The 27,102-nt window shown below is 41.5% G+C and overlaps 1 protein-coding gene across 1 annotated transcript in view; it reads left to right on the plus strand.

The window, feature by feature from the left end:
• Positions 1–16,698: 16,698 nt before the first annotated feature.
• MTUS2 (microtubule associated scaffold protein 2) overlaps positions 16,699–27,102 on the plus strand; it is a 464,127-nt gene continuing 453,723 nt past the window's right edge. Inside the window, exon 1 of the mRNA XM_042460986.1 lies at positions 16,699–16,890. The gene's annotated coding sequence lies outside the window, so the exon portion shown is untranslated. The remainder of the gene's footprint in view (positions 16,891–27,102) is intronic.

Below are 27,102 nucleotides of genomic sequence, written 5' to 3' on the forward strand. Positions count from 1 at the left end.
CTCAGCTTTTTCCCTTCTTTCATCGTGTGTGTGTGTGTGTGTGTGTGTGTGTGTTTATTTGCTGGCTCAAAATGATACTCTTGGTCTAATAAAATCAATTCTAATCTGTCAATGTTTATGTTTTAATCAATCTGTTAGCCTTTAAAGCTAATGCAAAATTCCTTTTTATTTAGAAGAGTATCTTGTTCTTAAGTGCCATCTCCTGACAAACATATGGAAGTGCAACTCTATTCTCTAGAGCCTATTTTTAACCCCTGCCAATACTAAGAGCAAATCTCAGAAACAAAAGAAGGAAGCTTTTGTTTTCTCTTCACTTGGTCTTTTTATTATTGCCTGCAAAATGTTCTTTGCCATACTCCCATATGATGCACTCAGGAAATCCTTCTCCCTAAAGAAAGAGCACAAGTTAAAACCAATGATGTTAATTCCATATGGAATTGTTTGTAAACCAAGATTGGTTAATAATATTGTGTTTCTGAAATCATCTTCATTTTAAAAGATTTATCAATGGTTTCAGCCCCTTCTGTATTTCAGGGGTAACAGATTCCATGATGCAACAGTGCAGTATGGTTCACATTGGCATAAAGCTCTATGGTCAGAAAATACCTTACCACTTACAGCCAGTTGTCCTCTTCTTGGGCAACAAATGCCCTCCATAAAGAGCAAACACACAGAACAGGAGATGAAGTCAGTTTGCAGCTGAGCATGAGAAGTCACAAGAGGTTAGCCTTTAAAAGGAGCAGGAAGCAAGATTGTTCAAGAAGTTGGGTACAATGAGTTGTTCTACTGACCTCTGAATCCACCGAGGATCAAGTCAGAGACATATCTAAAGAGCATGCTAAGGTCAAGTAACCAAGAAATTTCAACTGTCTGGAATACAAGAGAGCTGAAAACAGGGAGAATGGTAGGTTAAGGGAGGTACTGAATCCAATAGTTCCATATTGGGTAAGCTTTTCCACTGATGACTTAGCTCTCTTGAGGTCAACCCTTCCTTTACAACTGATTCCTAGCTATCACTTAGGTCAGCATCCCTCTCTTCAGTGGAGAGGTTCAGTGTCAGAGCCATCTTTCTGATCCTGAAGGAGAGAGTCCTTTTTTTTGAGGCCTCCACTTGCCCCAGATGAGACCTTTCAGCCAGAGTTCTCCACTCCCTTTCTGCTCTGTCTTGCTGGGTCAAACCTCTTGATTTTCCTCCTTTGAGAATGAGGACTCCTCCAGGTAATGCATCAGACTAGCTGACAAAACCAACACCTCACAGGTTAAACTACGCCTTAACAACTTTTACACGGACTTTTACAAGTAGCTGCTTCTATGCTAGGATCCATTTGTACTATGATTACTTAAAACAGAACTTAAGTGATGTTTCTTCTAGGAGCGAGACAAGAAATTGCATGTTGTTGAAATACGGAAAAAGAGTCAAGTGTTAACAAGATGGCTAAGTTGAATCTGGCACATTGCCTTGCCTTAATTGAAAAGTTAACATGTACTTGTAAATCAGTCAGGAAAAAAAATAGGAGGAATGATACTTTTTGGTGACTATGATATCCATATATATATATATATATATATATATATATATATTCAGCAAGTAGATACAAACATAGAAACAATAGGACCACAAAATTAAGTCTCTCATAGTTGGCAAGATTTTTTTTAATAATATATATATATATATATATATAGAGAGAGAGAGAGAGAGAGAGAGAGGCAGTGTTGCATAGTAGTTTGAGTGCTGGACTACGACTCTGGAGACCAGGGTTTGAGTTGCAGCTCAACCATGAAACCCACTGGGTGACCTTGGGCAAGTCACATTCTGTCAGCCTAAAGGAAGGCAATGGCAAACCTCCTCTGAGCAAATCTTGCCAAGAAAACCCCATGATAAGTTCACCTTAGGGTTGCCATAAATCTGAAAAAACCTGAAAGCACATCACAACAACAACAGTTGTAATGAGCACAAGGTCTAGAAAAGACATATGAACTGGAAAAGAAGAGGATTGGTAAACTATATTGAATGGTATACTTGATACAGATATAGAGAAGTAATGCCACAATGTTTTTGTTTTGTTGTGCTTTTTATGATTTTTTTTATTTTTGCTTCTGCCTTTGTTATTTAATTTAGTTTGGAACGTGATGTTGTTTATTGTTTGTTGGATTAAAATGAAATTTTAAAAAAATAATTTAAAATAGTGTTGCTTCTGAAGCACAACTTCACAGTGCTTAAGCTTCTAATATGTTGACTTGGAGGTAAGCCCCATTCAGCAAAATCTGTTCAGCTTCTTCACCTCATTAGCCCTTTCTTGTTTTCTCCAGCCATTGTCTACTTTTGAAGTATCCTGATTGCAAGCTTTGAAATAAAACATTAGTCACTGCACTAATGGCATTAAAAAACAAGATAGAGCTCTAGCTAGGATTTTAAAATGGTTTATGTACACAGAACAGACTGTCTTCCTCTATGACTCCACAATGCAAAACATGATTATGCAACGGTGGGGTGGGTATAGTAAGGATACCACAGCTTTGTCTTAGTATCTGAAAGGGAATGTCCAAAGAGGGCTGGTATGAGCCATTGTTTGTGTAGACTAGCCCACTGCTCAGTGTTCAACTGTGGGTGGATACTATGGAAACACCACAGAAACTCAAATGTGTGCAGATACAGTCAATCAGCATTCCACATACAGAGTATACAATCAAATTTCATTCAGTTTCTTTTAATAGGAAGAAAAGAGTTCTTTGAATGTCACACTGCATGAGGAGATGTGAGTCATTTTCAGAAACTTGAAGCAATTTTCATTTAAAAATTTCATTAGGAAAAGGCAATTAAATATGATGTCTTGATTGTTATTCTCTCATCAAAAGTTAATATTCAGAATAGACCAGATTTCTTCTCTGAATATGACTAATACTAATTAAATAGATGAAGTTGGGAACAATTGTATCATTATATCTGCACAATAAAGCCTGGAGGGCTGACATATTATCAGTGATCACTTATCATGTATCGAGCAGGTGTCACTAATCATGAACCACATAGAGGGCTAATATAACCTAGAACTGGTGATTGTCTTGTGTTGTTTATTGCTTGGAGATTTCTTAAAACCTCTAAGGGATGTCTGAGACACAGCTAGCTCCCAGTAGCTTCATAATGTCGTTTGTTGTGCTCATTATCCTTTGAGACATTTAAGTGTTTGAGGCAGAAAATTCAAATTATATTTCTCTGCCCACTGCCTGCAGTGATAAAAATGTGCTAATAAAAGGAATATTTGATAACAGGCCTTTTGATAGGCCCAAATGTACCAGATGAGGTAGGACACCTTCAGTGGCGTCTGTCCTTGCATTCACTTTATAATATCTCCAAAGAATGGGAGCAGATGGATTTTTTTCCCTTCAAAAATCAGTCCAAAGACCAGCTTTTAGACTGGGATCATGGCACAGAAAATGGTGTCCAAATCTGTCTTTGAGAAGAAACTTAATAATCAGTGGTGATTGAGGGGATATCATGTCAGTAATGGTAAATCCATTCCGAGTTTTAGTCCAAATTAATTAACACATTTATGTGTCTAGGAATGAATAATTCTCCATAAAATTCAAAGACATGGCCATATTAGTCTAGAAATTCAGTATGAAATGAATCTTGTAGCATCTTTAAAACTAGCTGAAAAAAAGAAGCTGGTAGCATTTCCACCGAGAGGAAAGTATGCTTCTGAGGAAGTAGGGTCAAGTCTATGAAAGCTCATGCTACCAGCTTCTTTGTTTCAGTTAGTCTCAAAGGTGATACAAGATCGCTTTGCATTCTGATTCTCTGTGGTCTTGAACCTTATCTCCAGGGCAGGTTCAGCACTCTGGATAGTTCTCATTGAATGTCTACTTCGTTCATAAGTCAAGAAATGGAAGCACATACAGTATTGTTTTCTTTTAATGCCTTGATTTTGTAGCAAAGCTGTCACCAAATCTTCACACACAGAGCATCTGTTGTGAGACATACCATGCCCCACACTGCAAAAAAAGTGATGTATGCCATGATTGCTCCTCTGCCCCCACTCCCTGTGTTCCAGGCTGCCATATGCACATTCACACCACAGACTCACATGACTGGAGCTTCCAACCACCTCTCAAAGCTGGCTACTATGTGAATGTGCACCCAACACCTGGCTTTGGGAAGGTGATGGCCACCACAATCACTGTGAAGGGGAGGGAGAGAGGAGCAGAAACATGCCCACTCACACCATGTGCCTGTCTGAAAAGCAAAACTACAAGGACCTTTTGCATGAAAGCAGTAATGGAATAACAATGAGATTGAGAGCCTGTTGATGGATTTTGTCCATCAATTAAAAAGTGCAGCAATGAGTGGAATGCAAGGCAACAACAGGGCAGACATGATGTTGTGTGATAAGCCAAAGATGCTTTGGTAGCTTGAGATATATATTAATCAGAAGGGTTTCCTCTTTTATCTACAGCTGGAAGTGACTAAAGATAATGCTCATGAGCATTATTAGCTTATCTGACACCAGCAACTCTTCCTTCAAGTGTCTTGTGAAACAGCTGTTCCCTACGCCTGCTGCTTTGGTAGCAAAGCAGGTGGGATGCAGAAGAATGGCTCAGTGTTGGCATCACTGGATGTGGAACAGAATTATGCTCCAAAAGTGGCCAAAAAGGGCTGCTGAGGATCAGCTGAATTGCCATGAGATCCAAGGGATGAAAGCAAAGAGGGCATTTGGCCAAACTGTCAAGAGCAGTGGCTTATCAAATGCACACAAAACAGCTGCCAGTAGACATGGGAAATTTGTGGAGCTGGACGGCCCTGCTATGCTGAAGTGTTCTTAATTTTAAGCTAGCTTCCCCCTTCCCCCGTTTTTCCTTGGCAATGCTAATAAGAGGCTTATTACTCTTACAGAGTGTCTGCAAATGGTTCTTTCAAGTACCAGAAATGAAACTCATTATAAATAAGGGTATCTGCAATGAAGGTCTAAAATAATTTCTTAATATGCTTCTTAATTTTTTTTTATAAGTGCAAAATTACAATTGTCAGATTTTATTCTATTTTGGCCAATTGGCTTTTGTATTTTAGTCCATACGACCACTATGGTTTTTTTAAAAAAAAACCTTTGGAAGAACTGTAGTGCAGATGTAGGAAATTGTTAAAAAGTATCCCTTATTAAGAATGGAACAAGTGGATGTGGAGGCAAGCCTAGCAAAACTCAAGGAGTGATGTTTGCAAGAACTCTCACTTCTTTAAACCAATCTGGAAGAGACCATTATCACCTGAACATCAAGTGGTTGTTTATGTTAGGAGTGGGAAGACAATAAAACTTCTGTTTTTTCTCCTGGTACATCTCTGAATGATTCACAGTATATTGTTTTGTTTTACTTGTTGTTCAGCATTTTTTGAAGTCTTAAACAACACCTAGGGGCTCAGGTCCCTAGACCTGCCCATTTCTGGTGTGAAAGGTCAGTGTATTCTGTAAATTTCTGAAACTAATTGCTGAGCTCTGAATTCTTTAATTCCAGCTGTATGTCTTTCCCACCAGCCTTGAGATAAGCAAAATAATTCAAGATCATGAAAAGTTACGGTTTTTGGACTCCAACGCTGGAATTGGAAATATTTATTACAGGAAGTGGACTGTGGTAGAGTTACAAGGGTGACATTACAAGGGGAACCCCTGGTGTTGTCATGGTAGTGGTGGTGTCATTAAATATGATATCATTCAAATAATAAAACACTAACAGATTAGGAATGCACTCCCCACACACTTTCAAGGTGGCATTTTCACCTTGAGATTTCGCTCTCTTGCCTTGTGGACTGAAGAAGAGGACCCAAGCCCCAAGTTCCAGCAACCCTATCTAAGACAAAGATGTGTAGTAGGCAGGATTCTTCGAAAAGTTACTCTTTTGGACTACAACTCTGAGTCCTTCAGCCTGCAGGGGAAATTCTGGGAACCATCGTAAAAAAAAAAAGGAGTTTTCCCAAGGTCTGACTGGGATCCACTGCCGCCTCCCTAAAATCCTTGGATCTGCCTGATGCAACACACACACACACACACACACACACACACACACAAGAATCAAAGCATTCTGAGCTCAGGGATGTTAGTACACCCCCCACACATCCCCACACTCCCCACTGTGGGAGGCTAAGATGATGGCTTCTTCCCTGCTGTCTTTCCCCTGGCAGGCAAATATCCTTTTTTTACAGGCAGGCCTTTGACAAGTGATTGTGCTTATTGCGAAAGGGGCTTTCACCAAGGTTCTTGTTATTATTATTATTATTAAACTTTATTTCTAAAGCGCTGTAATTATACACAGCGATGTACAAAGTCGGTAAAATTAAAGAGCATATAAAAGCCTGCCCAAGGCGTACACTCTAAGATAACAACAATTAAAAAGAGGAATAGATAAAATTACCATATAGAAAAGAAAAAACAAATTAAAAACATCAAATATAAAAACAAATCACATCACATCAAATATTATCAGACAGCCAGATGACAATCACAAATTCCCTGAGAACGCTTCCCTAAACAATATGGTTTTCAGCTCAGCCTTAAAGCTGGTTAGGGAAGTGATGAGCCATGCATGCAGAGGAAGAAGGTTCCAGGAATGAGGGGCAGCAAGAGAGAAGGGACGGATCCGGGACAGGGCAGAGAAGATCCTGGGTTGAGAGAGGAGACTTTGGCTACCAGAGCGGAGAGTGCAAGTAGGGATGTAGGGAGAGAGAAGATCGGTTAAATAAAGAGGGGCCAGCCCATACAGGGCTTTAAAGGTGAGTAGCAAAAGTTTGTACCTGATGCAGAAAGGAAAAGGGAGCCAGTGAAGGGAGGATAACAGAGGGGAGACATGATCATAACGGCGAGCGAGTGAAATAATGCGTACAGCTGAATGCTGAACAGAAATTAATGGGTGGAGGTGAGAGAGAGGAAGCCCTGCCAGGAGGAGGTTACAGTAGTCTAGTCGTGAGACCACTAGGGCATGGACCAGTGTTTTTGCAGTAGAAGCTGAGAGGTATGGACGGATTTTGGCGATATTATAGAGAAAAAATCTACAGACTTTGGCTGTAGTCTGGATCTGAGAGATAAATGACAAAGAGGAGTCAAAGATGAAACCAAGACTGCGGGCTTCCTGGACCGGCTGGATAGAGATGTTATTGACGGAAATAGAAAAGGAATAGTGAAGGATGGGCTTAGGAGGGAAAACAAGAAGCTCAGTCTTGGACATATTGAGCTGCAGATGCCAATGGTGCATCCAGTGGGAGACAGCTGTTAAACAGGATGACACTTGCTGCTCTAGCTCTAGCGAAAGATTAGGGGTGGAAAGGTACAGCTGGGTATCATCGGCGTAAAGATGGTAGGAGAAACCAATAGAACTCATAAGTTTGCCAAGGGAGAGTGTGTATAAAGAGAACAGAAGGGGACCCAAAACAGAGCCCTGAGGAACTCCAGTACTTTGGTACTTTTACTGCTGTGTTTTAATTTTTAGGCTTTCATTGATGCTAGGTTTGAATTGTACTTGTTTTTCTCCACTTACAAGCCTCTCTGAGTCTCAGTTGTGAAAGAAAGGCAAGATATTAATTTAATTAGTTAATTAAATTTATATCCTGTATTTAATTAACATAAGAGCTATCCATCCACCAAACAAACAAACCTAATTCTGTTCCCAGATTTTTTTTCATTTCACCAGCATAATTTATCATCCCATGTGTGTTTATTTTATTGCTATAATTTTTACAAATATTGGGAGTTGATATCCATCCCGATCTACTGAAGATCATTCATGTCCAAAACACACTGCAGAAATAATCCAGTTTGAGACTGCTATAACTGCCCTGGATCAATACTAGAGAATTCTGGAAACTGTAGTTTTGTGAGACATTTAGGCTTCACTGTCAGAGAGCTCTAGTGCCACAATAAAGTACAATTCCCAGAATTTCCTAACACTGAGCCAGGGCAGTTAAAGCAGTCTCAAACTGGATTATTTCTGCAGTGTGTTTTGAAACTTTGGCCTCATTCCCACTTACAAATAAATCACTTTTCAATCCAAATCGATGGATTGGTTCAGCAGCGGAGCATGGTTCACATTACATTTGCCCAGATTGCATTTTCTTGCAGTAAAATAAAATAAAACAATTCACTTGTGGTTCACATTGATGAATAAATCGATCCAATTTAAACTGTTTCTTGCAGGAGTCTCTCAAAATAACCCACTTGTAGTTCACTTTAGCAAATGACTTGGTTCAATTTGAAGTGTTTTGAGTGGGATTTTTTTTTTCTCTGTCCATCACTGCAATCACATTTACATTCTTCCATATGAGTGTCGCAGGGTGGGAGAACACATGTTGTTAATTTCTTCTTCCCCACCCGGTGACCCCTTATCACCTCATAGTAAATTGATTCCAATCCGCATCTCGTTCACACTGACACTAAATCAATTCATTAATTTGATTACTGAAATCAATTCTTGAAGTTGATTCCAATTAGTATCTGGTTCACACTTGTGCGGAATTGATTTATTCAAAAAGACATGGAAAAAATCAGCCTCAAAAAGACACAGGTTAAATGGGTCTAGTGCATGGTCCCCCTCTCCGAATCACTTCAGCGATTTGGTTCAAGTGCGAACCAGGGTCATTTAAACCGCTTCAAGCCGATTTGCAAACTGGTTTAAAATGTAGTGGGAATGAGGCCTTTGATATCTATCAGCAGATCCCATCTACCATCGGCTTGCTCCTAAGCCTTTATCAGGGCTCTTCCATTACCCTCCTCATTTAAATGTGCTATAACAGATTTGCTAAAGGTGGGAAAGGAGGGAATAAATATAAACTGCAGAGGAAGGAACAGAATTTATTTTCTCTTTGCTTCTTGTCTCCAGGCACACAAAGCTGCCACTGAAACTGCCCACTCTAAACTTGCGTGCAATGTTCTGCTGTATATTTTTTTCCTGAACATATTCTCCAGGAGAAGAAGCCTCCATCTGAATTCTCGTTGACATTGATTTTCAGGGATGGGGGTGTTGCACATACAGTGCAGCATTATAAAACAGAGGAACAAAGCCTTCTTTTCCCCATTTACATAGTGTTTGATTAGGTGCGATGAGAGTGCTAATTGCCCTCTGGAGTGCAACGCCTGTGCTAGGTGATCAAAAGCATTAATATTGTAAGTAGATGATAATCGGCAGCTAAACTGCTGTGCTGAAGAAATAACTCTGTAGTCAAAGGCAAGTCAGGGTTGTCTTTCAGAAATTGGGTGGGCTTGGAGAAATTTTAGATCAGTCTGAGAAAAAGCCAGTCTCTTTATTATAATTTGGCTAAATAAGGGATTTCTGCTCTGGATCCTTTGTAGCCAGAAGACTGTGAGCAATTGCTTTCCCTGTAAAGCTTCATCATTAAAAATTCAGTGATGCTTTTAGGGGTGACTGGTGCTCCTGCCACCGGCTAAAGATTAATGACTTGTATGCAGGATGGCTTAAACAGATGCTTTTGTTACCTAGGCAATATCCCAGCCGGATGGAACATATCTGCAAGCTCTGCTAGGATGAATTTTTGAGAGCCAAGGCTGGGTCCTGAGATAATGCACCTTTCCATTTGTGTAGTTGACCCTGGTAGTTCCAGGATTTCAGATTGAAACGCAAAGGTGGGACTCTTCCTGACAAATTCATTGTTAGTGGATAAAAGCTTCTTCCATAATGATAATTTCTCAGGGCGACTGGTAACAAAGCAAGATTCTGTGGTGGGCAAAAGCAATGAAATTACAAACAAGGTTTTGGAATATATTCCAAATTGCTTTTGCCCACCACAGAATCTTGCTTTGTTACCACACTCTGTAAAAAAAAAAAGCACAGAATTTCACATCAGATGCAATGAGTTTCTAGAGAATTTGAAAATTTCTTTATGTTTCTAAGCCCTATGGCTACAATATGCTAAAGCTATGTTGGAAAAGCCACTGCAATCTTAGAATACCAGAGGAATGATAAATAAAATTCCAGTGTATCAAGGCAAGGCATCAGAGCTTTTTATAGCTTTTCCATAGCCCCTGTAAAACCAGCATAAATTATATATAATTAAAATTGCAGAATAAATTATGCAAAGCAGGAGAAATTATGTAAATAACTTCACATTCCCTGACATATATCAGTCAAAGAATACAGCTTTTCTCAGCAGTTCTTTAGGTGATACTTAATGGTTTTAATAGTCTAATAGACTGTGATGAATAGTCTTGTTAGCACTGCATTTATTTCTGTATGAGTTGTTTTGCTTTCTTTTTAAGAAAAAGGGAGCCCAGCCTTAAGCAACAAACAAACAAACAAACCACTACATTTGAGTCATGTGTACACAGAGTTACATATTTTTGGTTTTAGTCCACTGTACACTCTATATGAGATGATCTAACATTTATAGAAGATTTTGCAAGCTAGAATTTCTGTTTCTATTGGGCAATTTCACATGTACTGAAGCACTGCCTCTCCATTTACCAGAGTCCCCTTCATGGTTGTTACGTGATGGGAGAAAAAGGGAATATAATGGCATCTCCTTTAATATACTTTTGGCTGCATGTATGATGCCTTGCTCCCTGATCAGGTTGTGTCCACACTGTAGAAATAATGTCATCTGACACTACTTTAACTGCAGAGACTCAATGCTATGTAATTCTGGGATTTGTAGATTTGTGAGATATTTAGTCTTCCATGTAAGAGAGCTCTGGTGCCACAACAAACTATAAACCCCAGATTTTCATAGCATTGAACCATGGAAGTTAAAGTGGTGTCATACTGCTAGTGATGTAGACTTGAGTCGATTGATGTGGACTCAAGTTACTTCAGTGAATGGATTTAGACTCGACTCAGCAATAAAAGACTCACTGACACAACTCAGCTCAAAACTCCTATATTTTTACTGACTGATTTGCTGGCCTAGATTCATCCAGAAACAGAAAACATATTACTCAATGGGCTTCCATGTCTATTCAGCTCTCTGTCACTGCTGCACACTGCAGGAGCTTTTAAAAGCTTTTCAAAACTTTAGAGGGATCCTTCCACCTTAAGCCCATTGCCCACACAAATGATGTTACTCTCTGAGATCTCTTTTACCTAACTTTGTGCAAGCCTTTGTAATTTTCTAGGTATTGAGACCACACACACACACCTCCATTTTTAAAATTGATGTTGACTCCTAGATATGAGACTTGACCTGAGACTTGACTTCAAAGTATCTTGAAAGGCCTCAATTTGAGACCTGAAGGTAGAGACTTGAGACTTTATTTGAGACTTGGACTAAAAGACTTGAATACATCACAGCTAACTACATTAAGTCCCATTGATCTCAGTGGGACATCAGATAGGATTAGCAATTAGATTTAGCCCAGAGGTTAGAATCATGCAGACTTCCAGATATGTTGTTGGACTATAGATTCCATCAGTCCTAGCCAGCACAGCCAACAATAAGGAACACCAGTAATTGCAGCCCAACAACATCTGAAGGGTCACACAATTCCAGCTCTTAATTTAGATCTGAGTAAGCTGTGCAAAGAGATACAACTCAACACAAAAGTCAGAATCATACAAGCCATTGTATTCCCTATTACAGTACAATGTATGGATGTGAGAGCTGGACAGCCAAGAAAGAAGATAGGAGGAAAATCAACTCACCTGAGATGTGGTGCTGGAAAAGAGTGCTGAGAATTCCATGGACAGCCAAAAGGACAACAAATGGGTCCTAGAACAGATCAAGACAGAAATATCCCTAGAAGCCAAAATGACAGGACTTACACTGTCATACTCTGGATGCATCATGAGAAGGCATGAATCGTTGGAAAAGACAATAATGTTAGGAAAGGTGGAAGGAAGTAGAAAGAATAATTGCCCATGCTAGATGGGTGACTTTATTAAAAAGACCCCGAATATGAGTTTGCAGGTAGCTGGGCAGAGCAGGAGAGGACGGGGGGGGGGGGGGGCTGGAGATGTCTCATCCATAGGGTCGCCATGAGTCGAGATTGCCTCAAAGGCAGTATAACAACAACAACACTATTTCAGAGCTAACAAAAACTGCTATTTGTGGGCACACAGAAACCTAAGCTACAAAAAGATATTGGAAAATGTTACTTTTTTTTTGGACTACAACTCCCAGAATCACTCTGCCAGCTTCACTGCTTTAAAAACTTCTCAATATTTGTTCTTTACTGCAGAAAATGCTCAGTGCCATCTTTGTTCTTCAGCTTGAGTGAATATTAAAAGCACAGTATTTGATTTCTTTCAGTTTGACCTGTTAGTAGTACTTCAATGCACAACTGCCCTTAAAATAATGAGAAGGGCTGCCCCCAATTTAATCACTATATGAGTGGGCACACCACTTGCTATAGGAGAACAACCATCCTGCAAATAGAAGTGTATCTTGGATCCACATAGCTTTTGTGTTTTTCTTGTGTTAGATTAAATTTCTGCTGTGATAAGATGCTCAAGAATACAGAACTGCTGTTCCATAGGTTTTTGCTCCAGTTACATAAATAACATCTTCTGAGTACAAAACTTGATATTTTCCATTTTATCTGAACTTATTGCTTTCTCCCTGGTTAAGCATCCCAAAAGGCAAGGCTGCAATCTAAAGTTTGAAAGAAAAGTCCCTTGTTTGAGATCTGGATACACATGGTTTCACTGAAATTGTGCTGGTGGTTTCTTTATCAGTGGAGGAATGAAATCTGGGCTTTACGTAGTTATAAAATTTAAAGGCACTCTCCATGGTGCTGAACCTATTTTTCGGCCAGGGTTGAGGACCCTGAATAACTCCTTTAAGATGGAGCAGATTCATTGCTACTCGAACATGAAAGCTAAGCACTGCCAGCAATTCTTTGTTCCAGAAAAAAAATGTTCTTTTAGGATGCCATGGACAGAACTTAGAAGTAACTACTTATAAATAAACTCTTTTTGATGGCTGTGTGCCTTCAAGTCGTTTCTAACTTATGGTGATCCTAAGGTGACCCTATCATGGGATTTTCTGGGGCTGAGAGTGTGTGACTTGCCCAAAATCACCCAGTGGATTTCTAAGGCTGAGCAAGGGATCAAACCCTGATTTCCAGAGTCATAGCCCAATCCTCAAACCACTATGCTATGCTGGGGTCCTATAAATAACTACTTGGGTACTTGATTTATTTCCATAATAACAAAAGTTTCAAATGTAAAGGGATATTGTAGCAGCTTTGAAACTAACTCTGTAAAAGAAATTATAGCATGAGATTTTGGAGACTTGGGTCCAAAACACACTGCAGAAATAATCCAGTTTGAGACCACTTTAATTGCCCCGGCTCAGTACTAGGGAATCCTGGGAATTGTAGTTTATTGTGGCACCAGAGTTCTCTGACAGGGAAAGTTAAATGCCTCACAAAACTACAGTTCCCAGAATTCCCTTGCATTGAGCCAGGGCAGTTAAAGTGGTCTCAAACTGGATTATTTCTGCAGTGTGTTTTGGACCTTGGTCTACTTCCTAAGATGCAAATGGTAGCCCAAGTCTATGACAGCTTATGCTACAATGTCTTTAACACAGTCTCAGAGATGCCAAAAGATGTCTTTACATACTGATACTCCAAACTAACAAGGCTATGTCTCTAAAGTTTCAAATGACAATTCCAGTTTGATGAAACCTCATCCCTTTTACAAAGGAACTGTTTGTTTTAAGGTTGTTTTTTGTTATGGTGTGTGATCTTACTAAATGGTGGTGAAGGCATACCACATAATTCCACTCGATCATCAGCATCCCTGATCAGGTCTTGTAGATTCAAGTCTGTGGCTTCCTTGGTTGAGTCTATCCATCTGAAAGGTGATCTTTCTTTTTTCATACTGCTTTTCACTTTATCAAGCATTATGTTCTTTTCCAATGAGTCATGTCATCTCAACAAATGTCCAAAGTATGCTTTTGTAATATTAACTGCCATCTAATCAACTTCAACTCATGGTGAATCCATGAATGAGAAACTTCCCCAAATGACCCTATTATCAACAGCCCTGCCCAAGTCTTGCAGATGCAGGGTTGTGGATTCCTTAAATCTTCCTTTTTTCGTACTGCCTTCTACCTTACCAATCATTATAGCCTTTTCTAGTAAGTCTAGTGAGACATGACTTACTAATAAAAACAATAATGCTTGGTAAGGTAGAAGGCAGCAGGAAAAGTACAATGTCCAAAGTACAATAGGCTCAATTTACTAATGTTAGCTTCTAGGGAGAGTTCAAGCTTGATCTGCTGTAGGTCTGAATTATTTGCCTTTTTAGCAGTCAACTTAACCTAGCTATAAAACAACCCCCCTACACCGCTCCAAAAACATATCTTGGCTGGATTGTGGTGCACATATATTTGCGATTACTCTACAAACATCATATGATATAACTCAGGGGTAGGCAACCCTTTTGAGCCGGGGGCCGGGTTGCTGGCCCTCAGACAACTGGGGGTCCAAAGCCAAAAAATAAATAATTAAATAATTTTTAAATAAATAAATAAATAAATAGGGACAAATGTAGGACAAAATTTTCAAATGCAGGGCACTTTTAAATAAAAAAATGGAGGACACACGAAAAATTTTGCTGATTTTTTAAAAAAATGTTAAGATAAATGCATGTTTCTGAGGCTTTTATAGACAACTGCCCCACCATGCCCTTTGTGCGAGATGCCAAAGGCCCCGGCGGCAATCGGTGGCAGGACTGGGCTGGGGCCGGTCCCAAGGCCTCGCCGGGCCACATCCGGCCCGCGGGCCGCAGGTTGCCTACCCCTGATATAACTGAATGGAATGTTTTTAATGTTGTGCTATATACATTTTCATGGGTTGGATTTTTAACGTGTTGTATTTGATGACTGTTTTAGCTCTGTTGAATTGGTTTTTAAATTTTAAATTTATACATTTTAATATTGGTGTACTGTACTGCTTTTAAACTATATTGTTTTATACTTGTTGTTTGCCATCTTGAGTCCTATATTGGGAGGAAGTCATCCTATATTGGGAGAAGGATGAGATACAAGAAAATAAAATAATGTGAAGTCAAAATGTTTGAAAAGGAAACATAGTTTATTCATTCCTCAATAAACTCTTCTAGAACATGGCTGCATAGCCCATCCACCCCCCAAAAAACGGTAAATAATAATAATAATAATAATAATGATGATGTTCTTTTACTGTTCTGCTTATCTGTTCTTGCTCCTCTATATCAGAGGTAGTCACTCAGTTAAACTGGGTTTGAATTTAAGGGTTTCCCAAATCTTTCAAACTAGGATCCATCATGGTTTGGGTTATGGGTCTGTGAATGTGCCTTTGAGTCCATTTATGAGGAATGCAGGGAGGGTTTTCTTAGGGAAGGAATACTCACAGCTGGTTTGGAAAGCTCCCTCTTCTGAAATATAAAAGCCACTTTTTTTTGTGGATTACAGCTCCCAGAATCCCCTACCCAGCATGTTCCCAAGCCATGCTGCGATGGTGGAGGTGGGATCTGGCAAGTTGGGGTCCAAATTCCTTTGATTCCGAGAAGGCAGGAACTGCTTCCAAGTACAGTACATCATCCCAGTCCCCATCTAGCTAGCATTCTGGGAAGAGAAAAATTCTCCATTTCCCCAAGGTACTGCACACCCTTCTCTTTCACAGATCAGAAAGGCTCCGAAAAAAGCTCCAAGGCTGAGCTGCCATGGCAACTAACCCAGCACAGATCGCGCTTGAACCATATTTGGGTTCCCATCTGTCTATGGAGGGAGGCTTCCTGGCACATTCCTGTCGAATTGTTGCCTCCTTTCAAATCATTTCCAATTTATGGCAGCCCTACCACAGGGTGTTTTTTTTTGGGGGGGGGGTTGCCATTGCCATCCTCTGAGGCTGAGAGAGTGTGACTTGCCCAAGGTCACCCCATTGGGTTTCCATGGCTGAGCACAAACTACAGTTCCCAGAATCCCCTAGCATGGAACCATGGCAATTTAAAATGGTATCAAACCGGATTAGTTCTGCAATGCAGATGCAACCGGAGTAGGGGGAATCCTGTTTACTAAGGTCCAAAACATGTTTCAGAAATAATCTACTCTGAGACTGCTTTAACTGCCCTGGCTCAATGCTAGGAAATCTTGGGAACTGTAGTTTATTGTGGCCCCAGAGCTCTCTGACCAAGAAGGCTTATCAATGTCTCACTGAACAACAGCTCCTAGGATTCCCTAGCATTGAGCCATGGCAGTTGGAGGTCCAACATAACTCTGTAGAAATAATCCAGTCTGAGACCATTTTCACTGCCCTGGCTCAGAGCTTTATTTATGCTTGACTGTTAGTAGTATTTAATTTATATATTAACTTTTGCACGCAGTGTTTTAGCTTTGCCTTTTTCATATATTGCAACCCACCTTGAACCCCACTGTGAAAGAAAGGCGGGCTATAAATCTTGGAAATAGATAAATAACATTAAAAATAATAAAAATAAAAAATGCTAGGGAATTCTGGGAACTGGAGTTTTGTGAGACCTTTTAGCCTTCTCTGTTCTGTACATCCCCCCAGGATCCCCTCGCCCTGAGCCAGGGCAGTTAAAGCGATCTGAAACCGGATGATTTCTGCAGATTCAAGAGGCTTTCCCCTTTTCTGCCGGGAGAGGGCGCTGCGGCTCCCCTGTTCGGCCTCCGCAGTGGGGCGGGGGGAACCCACCAGCTGAAGGGGCTGAGCGATTTGTGTGTATTGTGTATGTATGTGTGTGTGTGTGGTGTGTGTATGGGGGCGTATATAGCTCTCTCCATCCTTTTGCAGGCTGATCCGCTCGTGCGGATGTAAAGCTGTCACGCCAGAGGGAGGGACCCACATCTGGGAGTGTGTGTGTGTGTGTCCCTGTGTTGTTGTTGTTGTTGTGGTTGTGGTCCCTTTGTCCTGCGGAGGGAGGACCGGCCCGGAAGCAGCTCCATCGCAGAGCCAGGTAAGTGGTCCTTTTCCTGAGCATCCTTTCCTGGCACTTGGGTACCACTCTGCCTGTAACGCCTGCATCCAAAGGATGCTCAGCAGCATCGTCCACCGCGCGCCGGACTTGGATGGTGATCTACTTCGGAGGTCTTTTCTGGTTCCCACTTTGAGAGTAAGATGAGAGAAGCCAATCTGAGGAGGGTTATTTTTTTTTTGGGGTGGGACTGCCACCTTTTTTAGGAACCCCTCCCCACCTCCTCACCCTTTGGATACGGATATGGATCCCTCCTGCGCAAGTTTTCTAAAGCCTTGTTGTTGGGTTGGGTGTCAGCTGGTTTCAGGACGTCTCAGGACTTAGGCAACCTCTTCCTCCCCACCTCTGCCAACATAAGATTTATTCATTCTGGCTTCTAGGGAGGGTTGGGGCTTGCTCTTCAGTAGATCTGAATGATTTGCCCTTTTTAGTAGTCCGCTCAACTTTGTATGCTTTCAATTTTATGTTTGTCATTTTTAAATATTTTTTACGATTTTAATTGTAAGATTTTAATGGTTGTTTTAATGTGTGTGTGTGTGTGTGTGTGTGTGTGTGTGTGTATGTATATATATATATAATGTTGTTGGCCGCCTCAGGTCCCACTTTGGGAGAAAGGTGGGATAAAAATAAATAAATAAAATGAATTGAGCTATAAAACAACCTCCCCTCTCCCCCCAAAACTGATCTTAAGCAAACATATCTTGGTGGCTGGGTTGTGCTGCACATGTATTTGTGGTGATGGTACAAATATCATATGATATAACTGAATCTAGAGGAGTCCTTGTTGATATGCAAACAGACTTTAAAATTTCCTGGACTTTGCCCAATTGCCCCATGGCCAGAGGAGGAGGGGGCCTGGCCTGCTAAAGATACTCTCCCCATACCATCTTAGCTAAGCACAGAAACAAGAAAATGCAGGCATCGTACTAACATCTCTAATTTTCCTCCTGTTTGGTATGCAACATCTTGCCTGATGAAGGAGCCAGTGGAGCTTCGAAAGCTTGCAAGAAGTATATTGTGCATTTCGGTTGGCCAGTAAAGGTGTCACTGTGTGGCAGATTTTTGTTTGAATATAACTGAATGGTTGTTGTTGTTGTTGTTGCGTGCCTTCAACTTGTTTCCGACTTACAGCGACCCTATCATGGGGTTTGCATGACAAGAGGACCATCCCCTGAGGCTGAGAGAGTGTGACTTGCCCAAGGTCACCCAGCAGGGTTCCATGGTCAAGCTGGGATTTGAACCCTGCTCTCTAGAGTCCTTAGTCCAACGCTCAAACCACTACATGCTGGCTCTCACCTAAGATGCTCCTGGGAGCCAAAGGGGAAATTAGCCCAGTAGACATCTAAAGACAATAACAAGTGCAGCAGCAGCAAAACAACCCCACGCCTGTCTGGCCCCCCTTCTTTGGGCACATTGTCTCTTGCAATCATGGACCTCATCCTCAGCTCTCCTCCCTCTTTTCTGAACAGCAGCTGTTCAGATGGGACAAGAAGGCTGTGGATGCTTCAATGGTAGCTTGTTATCTCTTCTTCCAACCATGCATCATCCACAACCTAACTGCCACCCCCACCCCCCTGCAATGTTTTCTTGCCACCAGCACCACAAAAATGATAGGCGTTCCCCTGTGTGGCTAGTCTTTCTATTGCAGGGGAACAAAACCGAGGAGCAAGTTTGTGCATCAAAGGTGCTGCTTTTAGTTTCTTCTTGGATTGGACAATCCAGGTGTTGAGGAATGATAAAGAGGCTGATAAAACTGCTGTATATGTTGGCTCTGTCTGTAAGGGGCACTTACTCCAAATGTTTCCCCACAGGGTTATGTATGTGTTGAGTTTACCCATCCAGATTGTTTACAGATGGTACATGTCACTGGATTGTGGTCTTTAGTGTAGACTCTTCTTCTTCTTCTTTAATAAAATTAGGAGATAAGCCATAATAATAATACTTATGGCTCATCTCCCAATTGTATTAAATAATAATAATAACAGCCTGCACTAAAGTCCACAAGCCAGTGACACATGTCATCTGTAAACAATCAGGATAGGTAAACTCAACATATACACAACCCTGCGGGGAAACATTTAGAGTTGTTGTTGTTGTTGTTGAGATGGTTCATCTCCCAGTTTTGAAATAAAGTTATGAGGGGGAGAGTGGAAGTGATTTGAAACCCCTTTACAAAAGTGACTTTCCTGTGCCTTTCTCCAGCGTTGCAGGGATAATCTCTGATAGGATGAAACGTATGCATTGATGTTGTAGTCTAGAGCATGGTGGGGTCAGAATGGAGATTGGGATCAAGTGGTAGATTTCTGGATGATCTGTATTGGATTGCTAAGGGTTTCCAGTGCCTGATGATTTAACAATAGCAGGGATGAAAAGACTTCCAAATTTGCCTGCTGAGATGGAAGAAAGCTTGGGCAGGGATCCAGGATTTTCACATGACATGCTTGCATGAGCTCAGTTCTGGTATTGAAAACAAATGTCAGGGCAGTGCATGTGCCCAGAGGCACTCTTGCCTCTTCATTCTAATCACAGAATCATAATGTTTGTTCCCTAATTCTGTTTTCTCCCCTGGTCATCCACAAACTCCAGAGCCATTGTTTTGTACCTGCCTCATTTGGTAGCTCTAACCGAGCCTTGATTCTGGTAGATCAAGCATGGCAACAAAGTAGATTCTTCAGCTCTGAAGTCTGTGCATCCCTGACATAGATTTCCAGTTTCAAATTTCGCCACAGCCATGCAAAGCTAGCTTTAGGCAAGTGCTATTTCACAGCTCTAGTGCTCACTCCCACGTCCCACCTGCCATATGGGAATAATAATAATACGCCGTGATCTACCTTAAAGGGTTGTTGAAAGGATTATTGAAGGAATATACATAAAGGTCAACATACATGGCCATCACCTCCCCCTCTTCTTTATCATCCTCTCTATTGTTGTTGCTGTTGTTATTTGAAAATACACAATTAACTGCCTGCACATATTTTCCCCATTATGACAGCATACATTGGAGCAGCTGCTTCATACACCAGCTATCTAATGGGTTCTACTTGTGCTGTACTGTACTTATAGTTGTGCTGTACTTCCACATCTTTTATACAAATCTTTTTTTCTTTCTGTCTGAAAATAGACAAACAAACACACCAAAAGCAATTATCTCTGTGCAGAGAAGCATCTAATCTATGACACAGCCCCTGAAATACAGGTCCAAAACACACTGCAGAAATAATCCAGTTTGAAACTGCTTTAACAGCCCTGGCTCAGTGCTGGGGGAAGAATCCTGGGAATTGTAGTTTATTGTGGCACTAGAGTTCTCTGGCAGAGAAGGCTAATTGTCTCAGAAAACAATAGTTTCCAGAATACCCTAGCACTGAGCCAGGGCAGTTAAAGCAGTCTCTAACTGGATTATTTCTGCAGAGTGTTTTGGACTACATATGACCTGAGTTTAAATAGAACCCATTTTAAGGCTTGTAAATACTTACTAGACAGTAAATCCCATTGAACTGAATAGGATTTTCATCTTATATGCATGGATTGAACTATAATTCTCTTCTAGACTATGCCACCTTTAGGAGTGAGAATGCTAATAATAAGAATGCTAGGAGTGAGAACTTTCTTAGAGTATAATAAAAATAATAAATAAAAAGTTTATTTCTATCCTGCTTTTCCAACCTTTGATCAATGCGACGTACAGATTTAGATGAAAAATACATCAAGATAAAACAATTAAAACAGCATTTAAAAACAATCACAATAACAACAACAGGGCCAGCTGAGTGGGGGAATCCATAAACATTGCAAGGTTGTCAACAGAGGGGGTAAAATATAAAATGACATCTCATGGGGGGAAGGCTTGGGAGAAGAAAAAGGTCTTAAGATTCTTCTTAAAAAGATCTAAAGATGTGGTGGAGCGGAGCTCGTCCGGGAGATTGTTCCATATTCTAGGGGCCGAGATAGAGAAGGCCCGTTGCGAGGTCCTTACATAACGTGTAGTCGGGACCTCCAGCAAGTTCTTCCCTGCTGATCTGAGTGTGCGGGATGGATTATATAGGGATAGGTGGTCCTCCAAATACCCTGGGCCCAAGCCATTTAGGGCTTTATAGGTCATTACCAACACCTTGTATTGAGCCCGGAAACAGATAGGCAGCCAATGAAGATCTTTCAAGATAGGTGTTGTGGTCTGACCTGGAACACCCAGCGACCAGTCTTGCTGCCATATTTTGCACTAGCTGTAGCTTCTGGGTTTGGTACAAGGGTTGCTTGTCTGAATCCAGAGAAAACAGAAGTACGGGTGGTGAGATTTGCCATCCTGTCCTGAACGGGGTCACGCTCCTCTTGAAGGACTCGGTTCACAGCTTGGGAGTGCTGAGAGGATAGACTGTATTACCTTAGTAAAATTGTTGCCACCCTTTAGTATTTAACCTTTGGGCTGATGCTCATGTTTTGATTTCACTTGAGGCAGTGGGAGGTATGCGCCAGCCATGTATTGGCTCCAGGATAGTTTGGATGGGATCTGTTGCTTAGGGACTCCCAGCCCACCATCTACTGCAAAGGGGTTCTGACCCTCTGTCAGCTAAAACCATTCTTCTTAAGCTGTTTTTGTTCTTCAGTGTGCAAGCGATCAGTACCATGTTTATGCCATATTGGCATAGTTTCCTGGAAACTTACCAAGGACTGAGAGTCACTGTCCAGAGAATGACACTGGTTTGTGGACTACAACTTTGAACAGCACTGAATGAAAGGACTGTAGCTGTTTTTTCTCTTTCCCTTACTATGAAAGACTTGCGGTATCAGATTTCCTGGATTTGTCTCAATCTGATCACCCACAAATTTGTTCTAATGTGGTGGGCCTAATCAGTGCCATCACTAGTGGAGTTCAGGGAGTGCAGCCCACACAGAGTGACACCCCAGAAGAAAGGTGACACCTTGTTGGGCTGTCTTCCTGCTGTGCCCCTCCTGGCTTTGCTGTGGTGGCAGAGGCCTTCTCACAAGGAGGGCTCCATTTTGAAAGCAGCCTGAGAGAGCATCTCCTGGCTTTGCCTCAGCAGTGGAGGCCTCTTCACAAGGCGACCTCCACCACAGCAGTGAAGGGGAGGGCCAAGTATGCCCTTTTGGTAGCCACCGCTCACCTAGTACATCTTCCTTGGCCATGTTGATTTTGAAGGAAATTGCTGCCCCCCCCCCCCGCAAATACAACTTAAAAGGAAAATGCAATTTATGGATTCTGCTATATCACCCAAATTTGGTGGCATGGTACCAGTATGCTAAAGCCGCTTTTGACCTAGGGATGTTAGAAGTTTTAAAGAATTTACGTGGTGAAAAACTTTGTGCCAGATTTGTGGTTGCATCCCTGGGCAAAGGACATCTGGGTAGCTCATAATTGCTTCCTCCCTTGCCGTATTCCTTTTCCAAGCCCACAAAGCAGTTCTGCCTGAATATTACTCTGTTGTGATTACTCTGTGATCAGATGTCACAAAATTTCTGAGCTCAGCTAGCTGGAGAAGGTTCTTTTGTGGAGCATTTCTGCTGGCAGATTTATAACCTTCATACCCTCTACACCCAGCACATTTTTCATTTAGTATTGTTGTCCCATGTAGAGGGCAATATAATAGTTGTGTGAAGTCGAAGGCTTTCATGGCCGGCATCCATAGTTTTTTGAGGGTTTTTCAGGCTATGTGGCCATGTTCTAGAAGATTTTCTTGTTGACGTTTTGCCAGCATCTGTGGCTGTCATCGCAGATGCCAGCCACAGATGCTGGCGAAACATCAGGAAGAAAATTTTCTAGAACATTGACACATAGCCAGAAAAACTCACAAAAAAAGATGTTGTTGTGTGACTTCATATTTTTTTCCAATTTATGGCAACCCTAAGGTGAACCTATTATAGGGTTTTCTTGGCAAGATTTGTTCAGAGGGGGTTTGCCTTTGCCTTCCTCTGAGGCTGAGAGATCTTGGGTGAAAGATCACCTGGTGGGTTTCCATGGCCAAGTAGAGATTTGAATCCTGGTCTCTGGAGTTGAAGTCTAACATGCAAACCATTACACCATGCTAGTTCTCATTAGTACTGTGCTCCAAGTTTGTTATAGTTAACTGCCTTCAAGTTGAACTTGATTCATGGCAACTTGTGAATGAGGCATCTTTGAGACACCCAAGTTAATTTATCCTAAAAACCAAGGTTATGCTGCATTAGCATGTTCCCTAAGCTGTAAATTCTGTTGAAATCAATGGGACTGAGACATGTGTTTGGAACCATGACTAAAGTAGCTACATATTTTAAGGGTAAAACAATTTAGAAAAAAAGATTATTTCAATGTACTTTGTATTAAACTGAACAAGTTATATTCTTTGATCCCTTGAGTTTTATTTTATTTTTAATCATTTCCTTTTAATGATGCAAGCTTTCCAGCATAATGTCATTCTCCTTTCCCTCCAGCTCTATCAATATGAGCAATAAAATTTCTTCTCTGTTCTGACATATCATACATCCCACTCACAGGTCATACTTGTCATTGGAAAAGTAATTGATTTCTAAGCATTATGCATAGCATTAACTGGATAATTCCGGTGAGATGACTGAGAAAGACTAGTGCGTTACAACACATTTGAATGGTATGGAAGACGGCATTTTTTTGATGTCATGGTATAATTATCATAGGATAAGATGCTGGAATCTCTGGAATAGATTTTAATTTATATTATGCAGGAAGCACAGTAAATGAAGAGCTCTCTGTGTGTGCGCACACACATTCATAGCAAAGTTAAATGAATTCAGGGCAGCACATTATATGTCTGCCTTATGTGATATGCAAATGTTTGGAGTGCTACAACTTAATTATCTATCACTCGGGGATCATACAGATGGTTTGTGAATCAGTGATTGGAGGCCTACCTTTTAAAGTGTTACACGTAATGGCTCACTGTGGGAGTGGGGTGTGGCAATCCCCAGACCATGCCACCACAAACAGCCCCTGAAAGAGAAAGACTAGAGGGGAACTGAAAAAACCCACCAGATGCAAATAGTTTTCTTCACACTGAGCAATTTAATCCACCCTCCTTGTGGAGGTCATAATGTTCTAACTAGCCTTTCACCCACTGTGTCAGTGAAACTGCACTTTATTTAGACTGTTTCTGTTCTCCTTTTATTCCCTCTGTTTATTCCCACTCTACACATTCTGCTCAACCCCAATTTATTCCTAGTCCAGCAATCCCTCCAGTGTACCAAACTGGCAGAGGATAGTTATTTACTGGTAATAATTTCAAAGCTTTGGAGCAGTGTGTTCATTCATCACGGGTAGGCTTGCCATAACCCGGCTGCAACCGGGAACTTCCCGATTTTGGGGCCCCGGGGCCCCTCCCGGCATGGGTGCAGCCCCAAAACCGGGAGCCCCCCGGTTGTAGCCTGGGTTGCTGCGCCCCTGGCAGGCCTCACTGCCCTCCTCCTCTTCCTCGGGGAGGCGGGGAGGAAGAGGAGGGCAGCAAGGCCTGCCTGGGGGCGAAGCTGGAGGCGGTGCCTCCCCACGCTCCCGCGCCACCCTCCTCCTCCGCCCCCTCTCCCCCAGGCCCTGCGGAGGAGGCAAAGGTGGAAGGAGGCAGCATCTCCTCCGCGCAGGGAGGAGGAGAGGAGGCGGGGGAAGGTGGCGCGGGCGCGGGGGAGGCGGGGGATTCCCCCGGGATTCCCCCCCCCCAGGGGCCCGGGCTGGGGCTCCGCGATTGCGGAGTCCTCCAAGGCCTCGCTGGGGCTTGGGAGGCGCTGTCTCCCAGACCCCAGCGAGGCCTTGGACAAGGTTTAAAAATGTAGGACTTTTTTTTTTAAATTTCCTGGCCAGGAAACAAAACAAAACAAAAAAGTCCTACATTTTAAAACCATGTCCTACATTTCTCCCGTTTTGGAGGTCCCCAGGGATGGCAACCCTAATCACGGGCGGGGGAAAGATGTGAGTTTATATAACCAGCCACCCACATGCTTTAGCATGCATTTTAAAGTAAAGTTGCTCTGGACTCTTTTGCAACAGAATTTGGGGAAGGGATGAAGGAAGAGCACTAGAGTGTGCTCAAGTGTGCTCATTTAGCTGGTGATTGTACAAGAGGAAGTAACTTCTTTTAGTGGCATGTTATGCATACAGAAGGTCCCTGGTTCATTCTCTGGCACCATTAGTAAAAGGATCAAGGATCAGGAAATTAAAAAGTCCATTCTGCCCAAAGCCCTGGCAAGCTGCTGTCAGTCATGGTTGACAGTACTGCACTAGATGCAAACATTGGGAAAGTGACTTTTGGGGAACAGCTCTAGAATCTTGGAACCAACTGGTAGCTGGGGAATTTTTGGAGCCCCAAAGGTTACTTCAGTACTGCAGTTACGGTCGTCCTGGTGGGGAGATGCTGGAAGTTATAGCAATAGCAAGTACAGTACATTTCTATACCACTTATCAGTGCACTTAAGCACTCCCTAAGCAGTTTACAAAGTGTAAGCTAACTGCCCCCAACAATCTGGGTACTCATTTTAGCGACCTGGGAAGGATGCAAGCCTGAGTCGAGCTTGAGCCCTTTAGCTGGTATTGAACTCGCAGCCTTATGGTTTGTGAGTGAGTGGCTGCAGTACAGGTATTTAACCACTGTGCCAGTAATACACCCCCCCACCCCCAAGAATGCAAAATAGTTTGTGATTTGCAATAGTCAGATCATAAAATAATGAAGTCATAGCCCACTGTCTATTTATCCATGTTATTAATGTTGTTAATTGCTGTCAGGTCAGCTTCTCATCATTAACATTTTGTTCAACTCCTCCAAGTTCAGATCTGCAACTTCCTTGATTGAGTCTAAGTAATGTAGCCTTCCTCCCCCCCCCACTGCCCCCCCCCCCCACTGCCTCCCACTTTATTAATCAATACTGTCTTTTCTAATGAGTCATGTTTTTCATTATATGTCTAAAGCATAGTAGCCTCAGTTTGGTCATTTTGGTTTATAGGTAGATTTCAGGTTTGATTTGTTCTACAACTGAACTTTTGCAGTCCATGGTATCAGCAGATCCCTCCTCCAGCACCACGTTTAAAACAAATTAATTTCCATGTCAGCTTTCCTCATGTCCATCTTTCACAACCATACATAGAATAGATACATACTTGTTCTTTTAAATTTATGATGTGCATTTTTAACTGATTTTGTGTGTTTTTAACTGATGTATATTGTATGTATATTAATCTGTTATTGTTCCCTGCCTTGAACCATGGAAGGTGGGGGGAGGAAGAAATCATCATCATCATCATCATCATTCTTCTATTTAATTTATACATGGATAGTTTTATTTAGCTTTATTCTAATTTTTAATATCAGCAGTTCATGATCTGTGTCACAATCTCCTCCTCATCTTGTTCTGCAGAGAGAATGGAGCTTCTTTATCTTCTGCTTCCAGGTGATTACACAGTTGATTTCGTATCTATATTGTCCATCAGGTGACATCCACATATACAGCTGCCTCTTTTGTTGCCTGAAGAATGTGTTTGCAATGAACTTCACAAAGTTTGATAAATCACTCTTCTAGGCAGATTCTCTAGCAATGATTTTTTCTGCTTTGTTTCCTACTTTTTCATCTACAATTATCAATATGCCATGCTTTGGTGTGATCAATTTTCTTTTAGATGCCAGCATAGAATCAGTTGTGTATGCCTCTGTAGCTGGAACAGAGGCATACACATGAATCTGTAGTTGAGTTATCCCTGAAATCTTAATGATATGTTTTGATCAGGTTTTGCATTAAATTCAGACTGCTTTTGCTACATCTCTCTTCACTATTAATGCCACCTCATTTCTTTTTAGATATTCATTTTCTCCTGAGTAAAACTTTGTATGACTGGTTATGTCCCATTGCTGTTCACTTTAGCATGTTCATAGCAAATATGGCTATGTCTAGAAGTTCCATTTCTTCTTTTACAATGGCTAGCTTCCCACGATTGATTTTTCTCACATTCCATGTCCCTATTATATATGTGGATGTAGCATATCTTGATTTCACTAAGGCTTTTGACACAGTTTTCCATAATATTCTTGCAAAGAAACTAGTCAAATGTATCCTAGACAGTGCTACTGTTAGGGGGATTTGTAATTGGCTGATAGACATTGGCTGACATTGGTGAGGGTCCTCCACCAGTGGCTTCTCTTAATCCTGGAGAGAGGTGACTAGTGGAGTGCCACTACTGTGCTGGTAACTTGG

This window comes from Sceloporus undulatus, chromosome 3, assembly GCF_019175285.1.
Source record: "Sceloporus undulatus isolate JIND9_A2432 ecotype Alabama chromosome 3, SceUnd_v1.1, whole genome shotgun sequence".
NCBI classification, from domain to species: domain Eukaryota; kingdom Metazoa; phylum Chordata; class Lepidosauria; order Squamata; family Phrynosomatidae; genus Sceloporus; species Sceloporus undulatus.